Source organism: Bos indicus, chromosome 19 (genome assembly GCF_029378745.1).
Source record: "Bos indicus isolate NIAB-ARS_2022 breed Sahiwal x Tharparkar chromosome 19, NIAB-ARS_B.indTharparkar_mat_pri_1.0, whole genome shotgun sequence".
Classification (NCBI taxonomy): domain Eukaryota; kingdom Metazoa; phylum Chordata; class Mammalia; order Artiodactyla; family Bovidae; genus Bos; species Bos indicus.
Genome location: NC_091778.1, coordinates 12,630,678 through 12,648,101, shown reverse-complemented (window position 1 = coordinate 12,648,101; position 17,424 = coordinate 12,630,678). Strand labels below are relative to the sequence as shown.

General features: G+C 37.9%; 1 protein-coding gene across 2 annotated transcripts in view; it reads right to left on the bottom strand.

Moving 5' to 3' along the window:
- Positions 1–17,424, bottom strand: part of BRIP1 (BRCA1 interacting DNA helicase 1) — a 184,219-nt gene that overhangs the window by 39,375 nt on the left and 127,420 nt on the right. The gene's annotated exons all lie outside the window — the stretch shown is intronic.

Sequence of the window (17,424 nt, the reverse complement as noted above, 5' to 3'; positions counted from 1 at the left end):
GTACTCCTTTTCCAATTTGTAACCAGTCTGTTGTTTCATGTACAGTTCTGACTGTTACTTCTTCACCTGCATACAGATTTCTCAGGAGGCAGGTCAGGGTGACTGGTATTCCTATCTGTAGCTAAAAACAATATGAACTATTTGCCAGCTTTCAACTAGCTCACTCATTTAAATAGTCTATTTAACTCCTGTAACAGCTTGTGTTTGTAGCCCATTGGTTCAGATGTTACATTGATTCACAAAACATTTTTCTCATAACTGGAGTTCAACATTCACACAAAATGAAAAACTCTTAACATGGTAGTTTCTAGACAACTGAAAATATCTCTGCATCACAGGCTAACTCAATATAAGTACAGATGAGATCCTGAATAACAAAGATAGATAATCAAGACTGAAGTGGCATTTGGGGAATGATGTAAAAATACCCATTTAGTATACAAGCAAAAGTTTCATATGGATTGGATTCTGATTTTACCATTACACAATACTTGAGATCAAATAAAAAGTTCCTTAAGTCCACTAATGACTCAGATTTACTGGAGACAGTATAAGTAGTATAATACTGATAACAGTAGTATATATGAAATAAATAAAAGGATTATACTTTATATGTCAATAAGAAATTTAAGTCACAATTTTGAACATTATTTTTCAACTCAGTTAAACCCAACAGTGCTGGCCTTAAACATGTCTGTACAAGAGTACACTCTTACAAGCTTTATAACTAGCTTGTGAAGAAATAAATGGTGTGATAAATACAAGTTGAAACCATAAACGCATCCCTTCACGTTACTACTGCCTCATATGAAAGACGATGAAATTTGTCCAGATTCGTATATATATTATTATTTCAGTAATAAATGCCTTCCTAAAAGCAAACAATATAGGCAGAATATACTTTTATTTTCCTGTATGTAAGCCTTATGACAAAAGTTCAAGCCTGGAAATAAGACTAAGAGTAAATAGTCAGCTAAACTTACTAATTAAAAATATTAAGAAAACTTTGCCTCAGAAAAATAAACACATTTATCTAGCAAACACTTAAGAAGAATAGTTTTATCTTTAGTCAAAGTACAGAACCTAAAATATAAACATTTATAGCAAACCAAATCTGGAAGACAGACACTGTGCATTAGAGACACTTATTGGTCCAGATCATCACAGTGTAAACACTTTTATCAGGGTATCACAATATAAATTCCAATGGTTAGAGTCCTAAACTCAGTCTAAGATCTTGTATGTGAAATAATTTAGCTAGATAAAAGGAATATAGCTGGTTTTATTTCATCTGGCATATTTTCAAGATTTCTGAAACACCAAGTTAAGCAAATATAGTATATATGTTTTTTTTTAATCGGGAAAAATGGGTTTCTGCCAAGAATTAAGAAGCCAGGCTTCCTTTTAGACCTAAATACACCAGACACACACACACACACACACACACACACACACACACTTGACATGGTTTTCAACTGTTACTTACTCTCCTTGTTACACTACACTTGGAATTGACCACAATAATCTACCAAGAAATAAGAATCAAGACATAGTAACAGCAATATAACTTATCTGACATATGCTTTAAGACTGCTTTGAATAATTTACCTTTTCAGAAAAACTATATTAAACCTTGTGCAATAAATTGTAAGTGTTACAACAAATAGCCTAAAAATTTTTAATATAAAAAAGAACAGAGCTTCCCTGATAGCTCAGCTGTAAAGAATGTGTCTGCCAATGCAGGAGACAGAGGCTCGATACCTGATCCAGGAAGACCCCACATGCCCATGGAGCAACTAAGCCTGTGTACCGCAACTACTGAGCCCATGTGCTGCAATCACTGAAGACTGTGCAGTAGAACCTGCACTCTGCAGCAAGAGAAGCCACCGCAGTAAGAAGCCTGAGCATTTCAACTAGAGTAGCCCCTGCTCGCTGCAACTACAAAAAGCCATGCAAAGCAACAAAGACCCCGCACAGCCGAAATTAAATAAAAACATAAAATTTTTAAAAAAAGAGACAAGAACCCAGGAAAAAAGCAGAAATGAATATTTTTCTAGTAAAAGAAAGAAAAATGATAGTTAATCCTTTAAGACATGAAAGTTCTCATATGAACAACTATACGCTAATTCTCTAAAGGGGGTTTTCCTGGTGTCTTGGCAGTAGAAAATCCACCTGCTGGATTTTTAGTGACTGAGCCACCAGGGAAGTCCTGACTCTTGATAAGCCTGAGCTTAGCATGAATGCTATATGCATATTCTCTGAAGGGGGCTTCCCTGGTGGCTCCACTAGTAAAGAACCTCCCTGCAATATGGGAGACCTGGGTTTGATCCCTGGGTTGGAAAGGTCCCCTGGAGGAGGCAATGGCTACCCACTCCAGCACTCTGGCCTGGAGAGTTAGTATAGTTGCAAAGGGTCGGACACGACTGAGCGACTTTCACTTTCACCCAGTTTTCCTCAGCCCTAACTCTTGCTATGCCATCGAGCATCACCCACACTAGGCTGGCTCCCTTGAGTGTGTAAGGGCAAGCTACTCACTCAGTAATTATCACACACCTTACAACTCTTGATCAGTTGACCTCACAGAAGCAGCATGACTTATACCAGTGGCTTCTGGAATAACTAGAACTTTCTTCCTCTCTCCTGTGAAATTTTCAAGATATCAAAGACTCACACTGCACAAATCTTCCCAAAGGGTTAAATTCAAAGACCTAAGTTTACAGAAGGAATCTGCTAAAGAACTACGCTGCAGCTGCTGCTGAACTCAGGTACAGCCGACAGTCAGCCCACCCTCTCAGACACACTCAGGAAACTTTTCTCTAGACCACACAGTTGGATGCTGGTGGTTCTGTGTGCTTGTTTTCAATGTTTCTCATCTAGTCCAAAATCATCCTTGTGTTCCTGAGGAACAGGAGAACACACTATTGTAACTATTTTAAGCCTTTGATGCGAAAAACATTTTAAAGTGAATTTATCAGAATATGATTTTGTGTTTTAACCAACTTCTCTACATAAAAAATTGTCATGGCATAGTTTGCTTACAAGTTCAGAGTCCTTTCATCATTGAAACAGTGAACATAGAACAAGGTATTCTATAATAAAAAGCACTTCTTTCTCTCTCTCTCTCTCACACACACACACACACACACACACACACACACACAAAGAATCCGCCTGCCAATGTAGCAGACACAGGTTCAGTCTCCGGGTCGGGAAGATCCCCTGGAGAAGGAAATGGCAACCCACTCCAGTATTCTTGCCTGGGAAATCCCATGGACAGAGGGGCCTGGAGGGCTACAGTCCATGAGATCACAAAGAGTCAGACATGACTTAATTAGTGACTAAACAACAAAAACAAAAAATTCTATTAAGGGGTAAGTTAAAAAAATTTTTTTCTTAAGAAAAGTAGGCTTTGTTAAAGCTATCAAGTTAGGCTATCCATAACAAAATATTACCCAGATAAACCTGAAAATGCTTAAATTATCATCTCTAGAAAATACCATACATATATATATTTGAAGCAAGGAGATATAATGGAAAAAGCACATGTCTTAGGGGTAAAGCTTTAACATTTATTAGTTGTTTGACCTTATCCGCTGGAGAAGGGATAGGCTACCCACTCCAGTGTTCTTGGGATTCCCTTGTGGCTCAGCTGGTAAAGAATCCATCTGCAGCGCACAAGACCTGGCTTTGATCTCTAGGTTGGAAAGATCCTGTAGAGAAGGGAAAGGCTACCCACTCCAGTATTCTGGCCTGGAGAATTCTATGGACTGTATAGTCCATGGGGTCACAAAGAGTCGGACACGACTGAGCAACTTTCACTTTCACTTTCTTTCTGACCTTGGGTAAATTACAGTATCCCATCTAGCTTCCCTTCTCAGTTTTCTCCCCTGTAAATGGAAGAAAATAATTCCTGCCCACTCTACCTCATAGAGCTGGATCAAGAAATAAATCGCAATGGACATGAAACACTAAAGCATTATATATTAGAAATAAGTTAAAAAAAAAAAAAAAAGAAAAGTGGGTTGGAAGAGTCATTAAATAATCCCATATATCTAAAAAACAATATAGGCTTGGGTGGGCATTACAGGCTGTTGCAACATACAGTTGCATGTAAATGACAATAAGTCATAGTACTTACAGACAGAGGAGGTCATTTGCCTTAGGCTGTTCATCTCAAATCAGAATTTTGACACTTGGGTCAACTCTCTCTCAAGGCACTTAACCTATACTACTCAATATAAGTACACATTATTTTAGGTGACTCAAAAGTTTCTTCAGCTTATGGAGTGGCCATTTTTTCATTAAATATCAATGAAAATATGTACATTGGCAGCAGACACATAGAAACCAGTGTTCAGTTTTGAAACATACCTTCTTTTTTCTAAATGACTTCTGCAATTGATCTTAATTTTTCTGAAAAATCATAACTAACATTAGCACTCCTTAATATCCTTCAAAATTCTTTTTGATCACTTTGCAACCTATGTGCTGTATTTGAAGAGAACTATATAAAACATGTTAGTGGTGTAATCTACAGAATGAGTACATGATTGTCCTCTATTAGTCTAAATATTATTTCTTACATATATCTTACAATCTAGAGCTTCCCTTGTTAAAGACACATACAAGAGCCAAATACTATGAATAAAACCCTTCTAGCATTAACAACCAACAAAATGAAATATTGTCTTACATAAGAGAGCAACATGAGACTTGAAGTGGAACCCTAGGCTCTTAAAGGAAAGTGCCAATATTTAGAGGTTTTGTTAAGAGGGATGAGTAGTGCTGTGATCAGCAAGTATCAGCAACCTGTACCTATTCCTAAACAACATTCTAAGATAAAGAGGTCTCTCATGGAAGAAGCTTGTGGATGCAGAACTAAGCACTGAGACCGTGGGAGGATGGCACAAAGGTTTAGTGGCAATGGCTGGCATAGGAAGTAGAAGCTAATCCCAGTGAGAGGAGGCTCAGATTCAGATACTTAAATGCTGTGATCTTTAAAGATGAGCACAAGCAAGACAAAATGTGCACATAAGAAAAAGATTACATGAACATTAGAAAACTCTGGAAATACATTTAAAACTCTGTTTATTACCTCTACAGCCCAACAAATGAGTCTTGATACTTTTGCCATCTAGACTTTTATTATTCAGTTCAGTCACTCAGTTGTGTCTGACTCTTTACAACCCCCTGCACTGCAGCACACCACGCTTTCCTGTCCATCAACAACTCCCTGAGGTGCTCAAACTCATGTCCATCAAGTCAGTGATGCCATCCAACCATCTCATACTCTGTTTTCCTCTTCTCCTCCTGCCTTCAAACTTTCCCAGCATCAGGGTCTTTTCTAATGAGTCAGTTCTTCGTATCAGGTGGCCAAAGTATTGGAGTTTCAGCTTCAGCATCAGTCCTTCCAATAGATATTTAGGACTGATTACCTTGAGGATTGACTGGTTTGATCTCCTTGTGGTCCAAGGGAGTTTCAAGAGTCTTTTCCAACATCACAGTTCAAAAGCATCAATTCTTTGGTGCACAGCTTTCTTTATGGTCCAACTCTCACACCCATACATGACTACTAGAAAAATCACAGCTTGGACGAGATGACTTTTGTCGACAAAGTAATGTCTCTGCTTTTTAATATGCTGTCTATGTTGGTCATAGTTTTTCTTCCAAGGAGCAAGTGTCTTTTAATTTCATGGCTGCATTCACCATTTGCAGTGATTTTGGAGCCCAAGAAAACAGTCTCTCACTGTTTCCATGGTTTCCCCATCTACTTGCCATGAAGTGATGGGTCCAGATACCATGATCTTTGTTTTTTGAATGTTGAGTTTTAAGCCACCTTTTTTCACTCTCCTCTTTCACTTTCATTAAGAGGCTCTTTAGTTCCTCTTCACTTTCTGCCATAAGGGTGTGGTCATCTGCATATCTGAGGTTGATACTTCTCCTGGCAATCTTGATTCCAGCTTGTGCTTCATCCAGCCGGCATTGTGCATGATGTACTCTGCATGTAAGTTAAACAAACAGGGTGACAATATACAGCCTTGATGTACCCCTTTTCCTATTTGGAACCAGTCCGTTGTTCCATGTCTAGATCTAACTGTTGCTTCCTGACCTGCATACAGATTTCTCAGGTGGTCTGGTATTCCCATCTCTTTAAAGGATTTCCCACAGTTTGTTGTGATCCACACAGTCAAAGGCTTTGGCCTAGTTAATAAAGCAGAAGTAGATGCTTTTCTGGAACTCTCTTGCTTTTTCTATGATACAATGGATGTTGGCAATTTGCTCTCTGGTTCCTCTGCCTTTTCTAAATCCAGCTTGAACATGTGGAAGTTCTCGGTTCATGTACTATTGAAGCCTCGCTTGGAGAATTTTGAGCATTACTTTGCTAGCGTGTGAGATGAGTGCAACTGTGTGGTAGTTTGAACATTCTTTGGCATTGCCTTTCTTTGGGATTTTTATTATTACATCCAAACATACCTTTCAAACATAAGTGTTAGACTTTGAAAAAACATTTATTATTTTCTACATTTGCAATATTATTGTTAGGAATGTTTGACTCAGAGCTTCTCAAATGTGAATGTGTGAGTGTGGAAAGAAAGCACGTGGGTTCAGAGCACTTCAAAATCTCATACTTTGTCTTAGAGAGTAATGAAGACTCTGGTTTCAGGAAGGCAAAGGAATTTTTTCTCTGCCTCTTAAAAATTGAGCCCAAATTAAAAGATAAATAAGAAAGAGAAATAGTTTCATTTTCAATTAAACTAAGACATCTGCTAAATTAAACCCAAATACATGACTGTGAAAAGCATATGGACAAATTACAAATGACTAAGCAGAGAGGTGAAAGTTCAAACCAAAGTACCCCCAGAGCTACTGATAGGAAAGAAGGCAGTTAGGCCAGCAGGAGTCCAGAGAGGCTGAGGAAATGGATGAAAATGGGAACTACTGGAAGATATGTAACCACAAAGATGAAATAAGAAAAAAAACAGGAGGAAGATCTGAGACCCAGGAAACTGGAGACCAACACAGAAGACAAGCAAATCAAATTCCTAGGATGACAGTAAAGGGAAGTCTCAGGATACTGGCAGTTAAGAGAGTTTAAAGAGCAGCTTAAGTCTTGATTGAAGGAGGAGACTGGAAGGCTCCGGAAGAGATATCTTCAGGGGAGGAAAAGAATTGACCTATCACCTGGCAGGTTTCATAGGAAATTGTATTGAGTGGTGCTACACAGATTTATTGAAGATTTCTTTAAAGAACTTTTTTAAAAAAATAAAAAAGCTGAAGGAAGGAAATCATTTGACTACCGTGAACAATATTTTCATAGTTTTGATAATGTGAATATTGATTATGTATTTAATTTTAAAAACTGTGATATAATGATATTGGGAGGATGTAAAGAAGGGAAAGGTGGAGTAAGTGAGCTAAACTCTTCTCTCGTATAGGAAGTAAAGAGTTACTGTCTGAAATTGATCAAATAAAGATAAAATATGGAGGTAAATATCAGATGAAATAGATAAAAGAAGTGAAAGTCACTGCTTCTCAGAAGTAGGGGCTGGTAAAGGGATAAAAGACAAGATGCTATTAACATAAGAAACTATCTACTGCTTTTTATCATATTGGTGCAAAAGTAATTACGGTTTTGCTTTATTGAACTTTGCCATTTGATACTGGTATACATTCTTAAATGTGGTTTTGTTAAACATCATTTCAATTCACATTTCTCGCTTTATGTTGTTTTGATAACGACATTACTTGCTGTTTATTTTTATTTATTTTAGACTACAGAAACGATTTTAGACAAAAAGCAAATTTGAACGATTTTTTACTCAAGTTCAAAATGGGTTGTAAAGCAGAGGTGACAACTCACAACATGGACAGTGCATTAGGCCCGTGAATGACTGATGAACGCACAGTGCAGCGGTGGTTCCAGAAGTTTTGCAAAGGAGATAAAAGTCTTGAAGACGAGGAGCATAGTGGCCAGTCATTGGAAGTTGACAACAACCAACTGAGAGCAATCACCGAAGCTGATTCTCTTACAACTATATGAGAAACTGCTGACGAACTCAATGTTGACCATTCTAAGGTCATTCGGCATTTGAAGCAAATTGGAAAGGTGAAAAAGCTTGATAAGTGGGTGCCTCATGAGCTGACTGAAAATTAAAAAAAATCGTTGTTTTGAAGTGTTGTCTTCTTTTATTCTACACAACAACAAGCAATTTCTCAGATTGTGACCTGCGATGAAAAGTGGATTTTATATGACAACCAGCAACATCAGTGGTTGGACTGAGAAGAAGCTCCAAAGCACTTTCCAAAGCCAAATATGCACCAAAAACAGGTCATGGTCACTGTTTGGTGGTCTGCTGCTGGTCTGACCCACTACAGCTTTCTGGATCCTGGCAAAAGATCACATCTGAGAAGTATGCTCAGCAAATTGATGAGATGCACCAAAAACTGCAATGCCTGCAGCTAGTATTGGTCAAGAGAATAGGCCCATTCTTCTCCATGACAATGCCCAACTGCACCGCACACAACCAACGCTTCAAAAGTTGAAGCCCAACTCTTGGGCTACAAAGTTTGGCCTCATCCGCCATATTCACCTAACCTCTTGCCAACCAACTACCATTTCTTCAAGCATCTCAACAACTTTTTGTAGGGGAAACACTTCCACAACCAGCAGGATACAGAAAATGCTTTCCAAAAGTTTGTTGAATCCCGAAGCATGGATTTTTATGCTACAGGAACAAACAAACTTATTTCTCTTTGCAAAATGTGTTGATTGTAATGGTTCCTGCTTTGATTAATAAAGATGTATCTGAGCCTAGTTGAGATTTAAAATTCATGGTTCGAGGCCACAATTACTTTTGTACTGCTGCTGCTACTGCTAAGTCACTTCAGTTGTGTCCGACTCTGTGTGAACCCATAGACGGCAGCCCACCAGGCTCCCCCGTCCCTGGGATTCTCCAGGCAAGAACACTGGAGTGGGTTGCCATTTCCTTCTCCAATGCATGAAAGGGAAAAGTGAAAGTGAAGTCACTCAGTCAAGTCCGACTCTTAGCGACCTCATGGACTGCAGCCTACCAGGCTCCTCCGTCCATGGGATTTTCCAGGCAAGAGTACTGGAGTGGGGTGCCATTGCCTTTTCCGCTAACCTAATATAAATCAGGCTCTTAGTAAAAGCTTGACTGGATTTTTTTTCAACTTGCTAAAAAAAGTAATTAAAAAACAAATGCAGATTGACCATTTTAATTCATGGCATACACTTGTATATTTCACTATATATAGCAAGGGTGTTCAACTGAGAGTGATTTTATCTACCAGAAGATACTGGCAGTATTGAAGACGTTTTTGGTTGTCATAACTGGTGGGGGAGAAGGGCTTGCTGCTGGCATGTAGTCCAGAGATGCAGTTAAACATCCTACAATGCACAGGGCATTGCTCACAACAAAGAATTATCCTGCCCCAAATGTCAACAGTGCCAAGCTTCAGAGACTCTATTAAGCAACTGTAAAGAACAAACCTGATTATTTTGATGCAATAGAAAATTATACTATGACTTAAAATATACTTTACTATACTCCCTAGCACACTGGGGCTGCTGCTGCTGCTAAGTCACTTCAGTCGTGTCCGACTCTGTGCGACCCCATAGACGGCTGCCCACCAGGCTCCTCCGTCCCTGGGATTCTCCAGGCAACAATACTGGAGTGGGTTGTCATCTCTTTCCCCAGGGGATCTTCCCAACCCAGGGATTGAACCTGCGTCTCCTGTGCCTCCTCCACTGACAGGCAAATTCTTTATCACTGAGTCAACCTAGGAGGTTTTATAATTGGGAAACAAACAAACAAACAAGTGACCCCCTCATCTAAAGCCCATCTCATATCTGCACCCTGTAGGGTTTAAGAGAATCTACAAAGTAAACTGATTAAAACCCACTACAACTAAACTACTGTCTGATGGAAAAAAATTAAAATTATATTCAGAGAAGTTAATTTCACCACTTCCCTTGAGGTGCTGCTGCTGACTGTGCTCTGTGCCAACAGAAGTCGAGTCAATTTTACAAGTCCCCAGGGTGATAAATGTACATTTAAAACTTTCAACCTGCCATGAAAGCAAAAGTAAAATATAAAGGTTTAAAATAGCTTGTTCTCACCAAAGAACAAGATTAACACAGGAAAAGCACTTCAGAATTTTTCAAAAAACAAAGCTTTTAAAAAACTTTTTTAATTATCCAAAGGTCTAACTTCTAGCGATATTCAGGCATGGCTTTTTTCCCTAAGAAAATACAATGATATGAGTATTGGAAGAAAAGGCTATCAACCAGACTTATTGAAAATTTTGTGATTTTTAAATTATTCTTCCCCCAAACCCAAAACATTCCTTTAAGAAATATGGGAAATTTTTAAAAATTAAAAATACCTCAGCAGTTCATCCATTTATTTTATATCTTAATTTTTGTTTTTCAGGAGAGATGGGAACAAAGTTTGGTTATCTCATTTTTCTCTGTGCAAGGCAAATTATAAGTTGTCAATGTAGGTGGAATAATTAGGCATAAACTAGATTTCAATTTTTGAATTTCAAGGTTTACTTACAATCTGCTTTAATACTTTTGGCCAAACTATCTTAAAAGAAAAAAAAAAAAAGCTGGAAAAAAGTTTTCTGAATAGGAAAAAACAGTTTCAGTAATGAGGATAAACTTATTCTAGACATTCAGAAGTGACTAGGTTTTTCTTCCATATCTGTGATTTAGCCTAAATGTTTCCAACAATTCCAACAGCAAGCTGCTGGACTCCTAAATGTTAGAATTTAAGCCTTTTAAGTTTATATACACAGCCATTTCCCCTGGGTAACCACATATTATTATCAAGTTTAGATCCAGGTGGGTTTCTGTATCAGATGCTATATTATACAACTCCACTACATTCTGACTTCAGACTATTCCTGGATCTGGTTTCCCATAGCTTAGAATAAAGTCTCAAATCCTTAAAATGCCACACAGGGCTCTAAATGATTTGGCTCTCTGAATAAGTCTCCCAGCCTCAATTCACATGCCATTCTCCCCAACTCACTCTCTACCTCCACTTCTTTCAATTCCTAGGAAGAGCTATCATCTTTCCCACCTGAGGGCCTTAGCATATGCTGTTCTATCTGCTGAGAATAGTCTTATCCATTCTGCTGAACTACATAAGTCCTAGCCTTCTTTCCTATGTCAGATTAAATATCACTTTCTCAGGAAGTCTTTCTTTTACCCCCAAAGACTAGGTCAGGATCCTGTTATACATTCTCATAGTTCCTGTGACTTTTTTCTTACAGCCTTCATCACAACTGTAATTAAGTGTTTCTGTATTATTTTAATTTCAGTATTCCTCACTAGACTGTAAGTTCCACGAAACAAGGGGCTATAATCTGTGAGTGTATCACCGTGTCACCAATCTACAAAGTACCTGATACTCTAGCCAGATATTAAAAAATACCTGTTTCACTATTCTGAATAGTCTTAATAATTTGAATAGTTTTATAAACTGGCTTTGATGAGGCCATTCCATTTTATCAAATGTATGTATTTTTCAATGTAGACAAGATTCAAATATCGTTTCTCTGGCTCCTCCACCTACTTTACCCAAATCAGCCAAAGTAAATGGATATCTAGCTGGGAGGTGAAAGGTGTTACTCAACTTCACCTTCCCTAAAGCATCAGAACACCCAGATCCTATCCAACCAAAACATCCTGTTACATATTCAAGTCCTTTACTAAATTACAGACATCATTAAAAATGGCATCTTGTTCATTTTTGCACTGACTATCAGAGATCAGATCAGATCAGTCGCTCAGTCGTGTCCGACTCTTTGCGACCCCATGAATAGCAGCACGCCAGGCCTCCCTGTCCATCACCAACTCCTGGAGTTCACTGAGACTCACGTCCATCGAGTCAGTGACTATACTTAGTACAAATTGTGACAGTTTGTTAATAAATGAATAAATGAATGCTAAAACACTCAAGATCATTAACACAATGATGAAAGTGACTCAAAAGGAATATATGAATCTACTCAAAATTACTAGGAAAAGTTTTTGTTTCTGAAATCAAGTTTGTCTTGATATCCCTTGCATTCCTGCCTTCATTCATCTACTCGGGAATATTCACACTGCTGCCAAAGCAACAAGAATAATGAAGGAACATCATCAATCTACTTAAAAAGAAATATCAGATTCAAGAATTCTAATACTGCCATCACCTCATCATATTTTGACGCTTGAAAGCACTGGTTTACTGTGCATTCAATTTCATTAATGCTGTCATCCTTTAGGGCAAGCAATGGATAATAGCCCTTTTCTGAGGTTTATAAAACTGCCAAGAATGCATGGAAGCTTATAAATTTATGTGTGTTTGTTAAAAAGTCAATAATTCAACAAAATTAAAATAGATGCTGGTATTTTTCAATCATTAATGTAATTTTTCAAAGTTGATTAAAAAATAATATACTTAAATAGTTCAGTTCAGTTACCTTCAGGACTAAAAGAAGTTTCCTAAATGAAAAAAGGAATTCACAATGATTATCATATGCCAATACTAAGATCACCAACTGAATTTTAAATAGTTTTCAAATGAAATCTAGCTTGTTAATGCAACATACTATATTACTAAAGCAAAATAATACACAAATATAAAATTTATTATCTCAGTTATTTTAATCATTGTTCTGATACTGCTTTTCTGATACTGCATATTATCATCAAATTTTATTAAACCTATTGTAGAAGTCTAAGATACCAACTTGAACATTTTTAAAGCATAAAATTTTTTAGGTACATTACATGGCTTCATGAATTTTTCTTCAGAGGAAAAAGGCACAATACCCATGAAGGGAGAATATTTTTTATACTATTAAACTGTGTTAAGGATAAAAATGTAAATAAATGCAAATAAAATGGAACTTTAAAATCTAAATACTGTACCTTATAACATCTCACAAATTATGACCATGCCACCAGTTTGAAATGTGGATGCCTGAATTATAAAGTTGAAGGCTGTTATAAGTTTTTAGATCATACTAATTGGCCAAAGGATTTGCTTTAGATACCCACTGAAAGGGCAGTGTTGTTATACTGTGACTTAACTGCATTAAAAGAAAACAACTTTTCTTTCAGTTATTTTTCCACCACCATCTAATCATATAAAGGTCTTGGTTCACTCTCCTGCCCCTCAAATACTTTGCTTTAGTGCACAGAAAGTTTTCTTTTCAGCTATTACACGATTAAGTATGTCCTTATAGAATGATCAGAAGCATCTGGGAAAGGTGGAAGTGAAAAAATCCTCACTGGGAAAGTTAGCTTAATGCGTGCCCTTCAGAGTGGCCCATTATCAACATTTCATAGTGGGTTTCTTTATTTTCAGGTCCCTAAGGTATGTGCCATAAATTATGACTTGAACTAAACAAGTCACACTTGGCTCCAAAATGAAATTTTCCTACCTCTACTTTCTAGTCCCCAAGGTGGGAAGAGGAAATCCTGGTCACAGCCAAAGAAGTCATATTTTTGGCTCTAACATACATTTTCCTGCTTCTCTAAAAGCCAAACTCTGCAATTGAGACTACAAGAGTCTTAAGTTAGTATTTTAAACTATATTTTAATTTTTACTTCCATAATCTGTCTCAAATTTAAGAAGAAAAAATTTAGTATCATAAAATTAATGTCATTGCCTTCTTTTTCCCACTCAGATCACTTTTGTAACTCAGACACTGACCTTAACTCTTTAAAATATGAATTCAAATTCAAATGAAACAATAGAGAAAATAAGGCAGAAATAGATTGTTTCATTTCCATAAGATAAAATACTTCAGATGTTTATTTATAAACAATTTCTACTTATTTTGCATGGTAGATTAAGTATTAATGTAAAAGAAAACTGAAAAGTCCTAATTTATGGTCCAGTAATTTGAAGTATTGTTTTAGGTTTGGAAAAACCATTTACGGAAATCATTTAATTCATCATCTCATTTTATAGAAAATAAATGGCAGACAGAGCCTGGGGTGATTCCCAGAGAGTATAACCCTCTGACCTTGAGTGTGAGCAGAACCTGTGACTTGCTTCTGGCCAACAGAATATGGCAAGAGCAATGGGGTAGTCACTCCCTTGATCAGACCATGTTATAAGGTAAAGGTGTGGAAGTTATTCCTCTTATGTTGTTGTATGATTCCATCTTAGGAGACTGGAGCTAGACAGTATCTTGTTGGCCTTGAAGAAGTAACCTGACATTCTGTGAGAGGGCTTGTTAAGGCGACCACACAACAAGGAATTCCAAGCAGCCGGCAGGGCATGAGAGCAGCTCTTGGCTGGATCAGTCCTACCGCTACAAGCAACTGAATTCTGCCAACATCGTAAATGAGCTTGGAAGAAGATCCCAAGACCCAGATGAGAAAGCAGCCCAGCTGGCACACTGATTGCTGTTTTGTGGAACCATAAGCAGAGGACCCAGCTAAGCCATGCCCACACTCCTGACCCATGGAAACTGTGACGTAAGAAATGTGTGTTGTTTTAAGTCACTATGTTTGTGGTAATTTGTAACAGGGCAGTAGAACAAATAGGGCCACTATAATCAATATACCCTCTCTATTAACATATTCTACTATGTGTTAGATAGGCTGTAAAATACTAGTGGAATTGAGTACTACCTTCATAACACCTTTAATGATTTATGATGTAACAACACACTGTACTGCCTTATTATGTTATATATGAATGTTTACTACTGTCCTACTCATCATCTAATAATGATCACTATCATTATCATGCCTTAATTAAAGAGTCTAGGAATGAAGGACTGTTTTTCTTTTTTTTAATGTCAAGTAAAATAAGCAACAAAACCAAATACTATTTTGATAACTTATTTAAAATATATTTAAATTTAGTTTTGGGCTTCACTGGTAGCTCGGTTGGTAAAGAATCTGCCTGCAATGCAGGAGACCTTGGTTCAATATCTGGATCAGGAAGATCCCCTGGAGAAGGGATAGGGTACCCACTCATTATTCTTGGGCTTCCCTAGTGGCTCAGATAGTAAAGAATCTGCCTGCAGTGCAGGAGATCTGGGTTCAATCCCTGTGTCAGGAAGATCCCCTGGAGGAGGGCGTGGCAACCTATTCCAGTATTCTTGCCTGGAGAATCCCATGGACAGAGGTGCCTGGTGGGTTACAGTCCATGGGGTTTCAAAGAGTTGGACATGACTGAGTGACTAAGCACACACAAATTTAGTCTTAATTAATTTTGCTTTAACATATATTTACTAGTTATAATAAACATATTTAAATATAAAAGTATATATTTAAGATTTAAACTATATTAAAAAATAAACATCTGAAACAGGAGGAAAGAGAGCAGGGCACAACCTTTGCAAGAATGACATAGCCTGAGGGCCCAACATAAAATGATGATTAAAACCAACTATGTCCAAGATGGCAGACAAGTCAGTTTCAACTAGACCGTGATCCTTAGTATATGCTCACTGTAACACATCAGCAAGCTAAATGACATACCCAGAGGCGCCATGACAGTTCCAAGGCTGACCATCAAAGACCAAAAAGCGAGCAGTGGCCCAGTTCCTGGAAATCTCCATTTCTTCCCCTAAATGATTGGAATAATCTACCCATTCATTAGCCTACGAAATTATCCAGCTCATGAAAGCTAACCATACCACATTTCAAGGTCACAGTCACCCTCTGCAATGGCCCACACTCTGTCTGTGAAGTATTTCTCTCTGAATTAATCCACTTCTTAACCTATCACTTTGTCTCTCACTGAATTCTTTCTGCAATGAGACATCAAGAACCTGAGATTCATCAGGTCCTAAAACCAGGTCTGTGAACTCATTTGGAAGACTGTGTGTCTTGGCCAGGTTCAAGTCCCAGCCACGTGGATTAGAGTACCAAACTGGGTTTTAGCTTGGTTTGAGTCCCAGCTTTGTGGGTTCAATTCCCAAGCAGGGTTTTGGATGGGTTCGAGTCCTGGCACACGGGTTCAAGTCCCAGCCTGAGGTAAATGGTTTTATATCTAATCCTTAATTAAACTAATTTACTGAACACTCACTATAGTCCAAGGCAATATTTAAGTGTGGAAACAAAGATAGTTAAGAAATTGTCCTTATCTTTGAGGAACCCCATCCAACAGACTATAAATCATATTTATAAACACTAAAATATAACAGAGAACAAAATGACTATCACTCCAGTATTCTTGCCAGGAGAATTCCATGGACAGAGGAGCCTGGTGGGCTACAGTCCATGGGGTTGCAAATAATCGGACACAACCAAGTGACTAACACACACACAAAATACACTATAATGAAGACAGTGTAAATACATGTTTTCAGTTCAGTTCAGAAGCTCAGTTGTGCCCTACACTTTGCAATCCCATGGACTGCAGCACACCAGGCTTCCCTGTCCATCACCAACTCCTGGAGCTTGCTCAAACTCATATCCATCGAGTCGGTGATGCCATCCAACATCTCATCCTTTGTCATCCCCTTCTTCTCCTGCCTTCAATCTTTCCCAGGATCAGGGTCTTTTCCAGTGAGTCAGTTCTTTGCATCAGGTGGCCAAAGTTTCAGCTTTGGAGTTTCAGCTTCAACATCAGTCCTTTCAATGAATATTCAGGACTGATTTCCTTGAGGACTGACTGGTTGAATCTCCTGGCAGTCCAAGGGACTCTCAAGAGTCTTCTCCAACACCATAGTTCAAAAGCATCAATTGTTTAGCGCTCAGCTTTCTTTATGGTCCAACTCTCACAGCCATACATGACCACTGGAAAAACCATAGCTTTGCCTAGATGAACCTTTGTCCACAAAGTAATGTCTCTGCTGTTCATAACCCAGGGATTGAACCCAGGTATCCCATATTGCAGGCGGATTATTTACCATCTGAGCCACCAGGGAAGTCCAAGCGTATTGGAGTGGGTAGCCTCTCCCTTCTCCAGGAGAACTTCTCAACCCAGCAATCGAACTGGGGTCTCCTGCATTGCAGGCAGATTCTTTACCAGTTGAGCTACCAGGGAAGCCCTAAGTATGTACTTTAGGAAGTATAAATAAAAAACACTGGTAAAACTTACTACGTAGGTAAATATAAAAGCCAATATTATTGAACTTTTGTTTTGCAACTTTTTAAAAGGAAAATACATAAAAGAATAATTATAAATTAAGCTAATGGCATACAATGTATAAAGGTGTAATCCATGTAACAGAAAAAGGGAGAGACAGAGATTAAGATGTTACTTCTAACCCCTAAGGTAACAGTAAGAAAATAACTAAAAATATATACAAAAGAAGAGAAGGGAATCAAAATACCATACAACAATAAAAAAAAAGGCTAAACAAAAAGGAATTGAGGAACAAAAGTCACAAAAGACAGGCAGAAAACAGTTAAATGGTAAAACTAAGCCCTTCCTT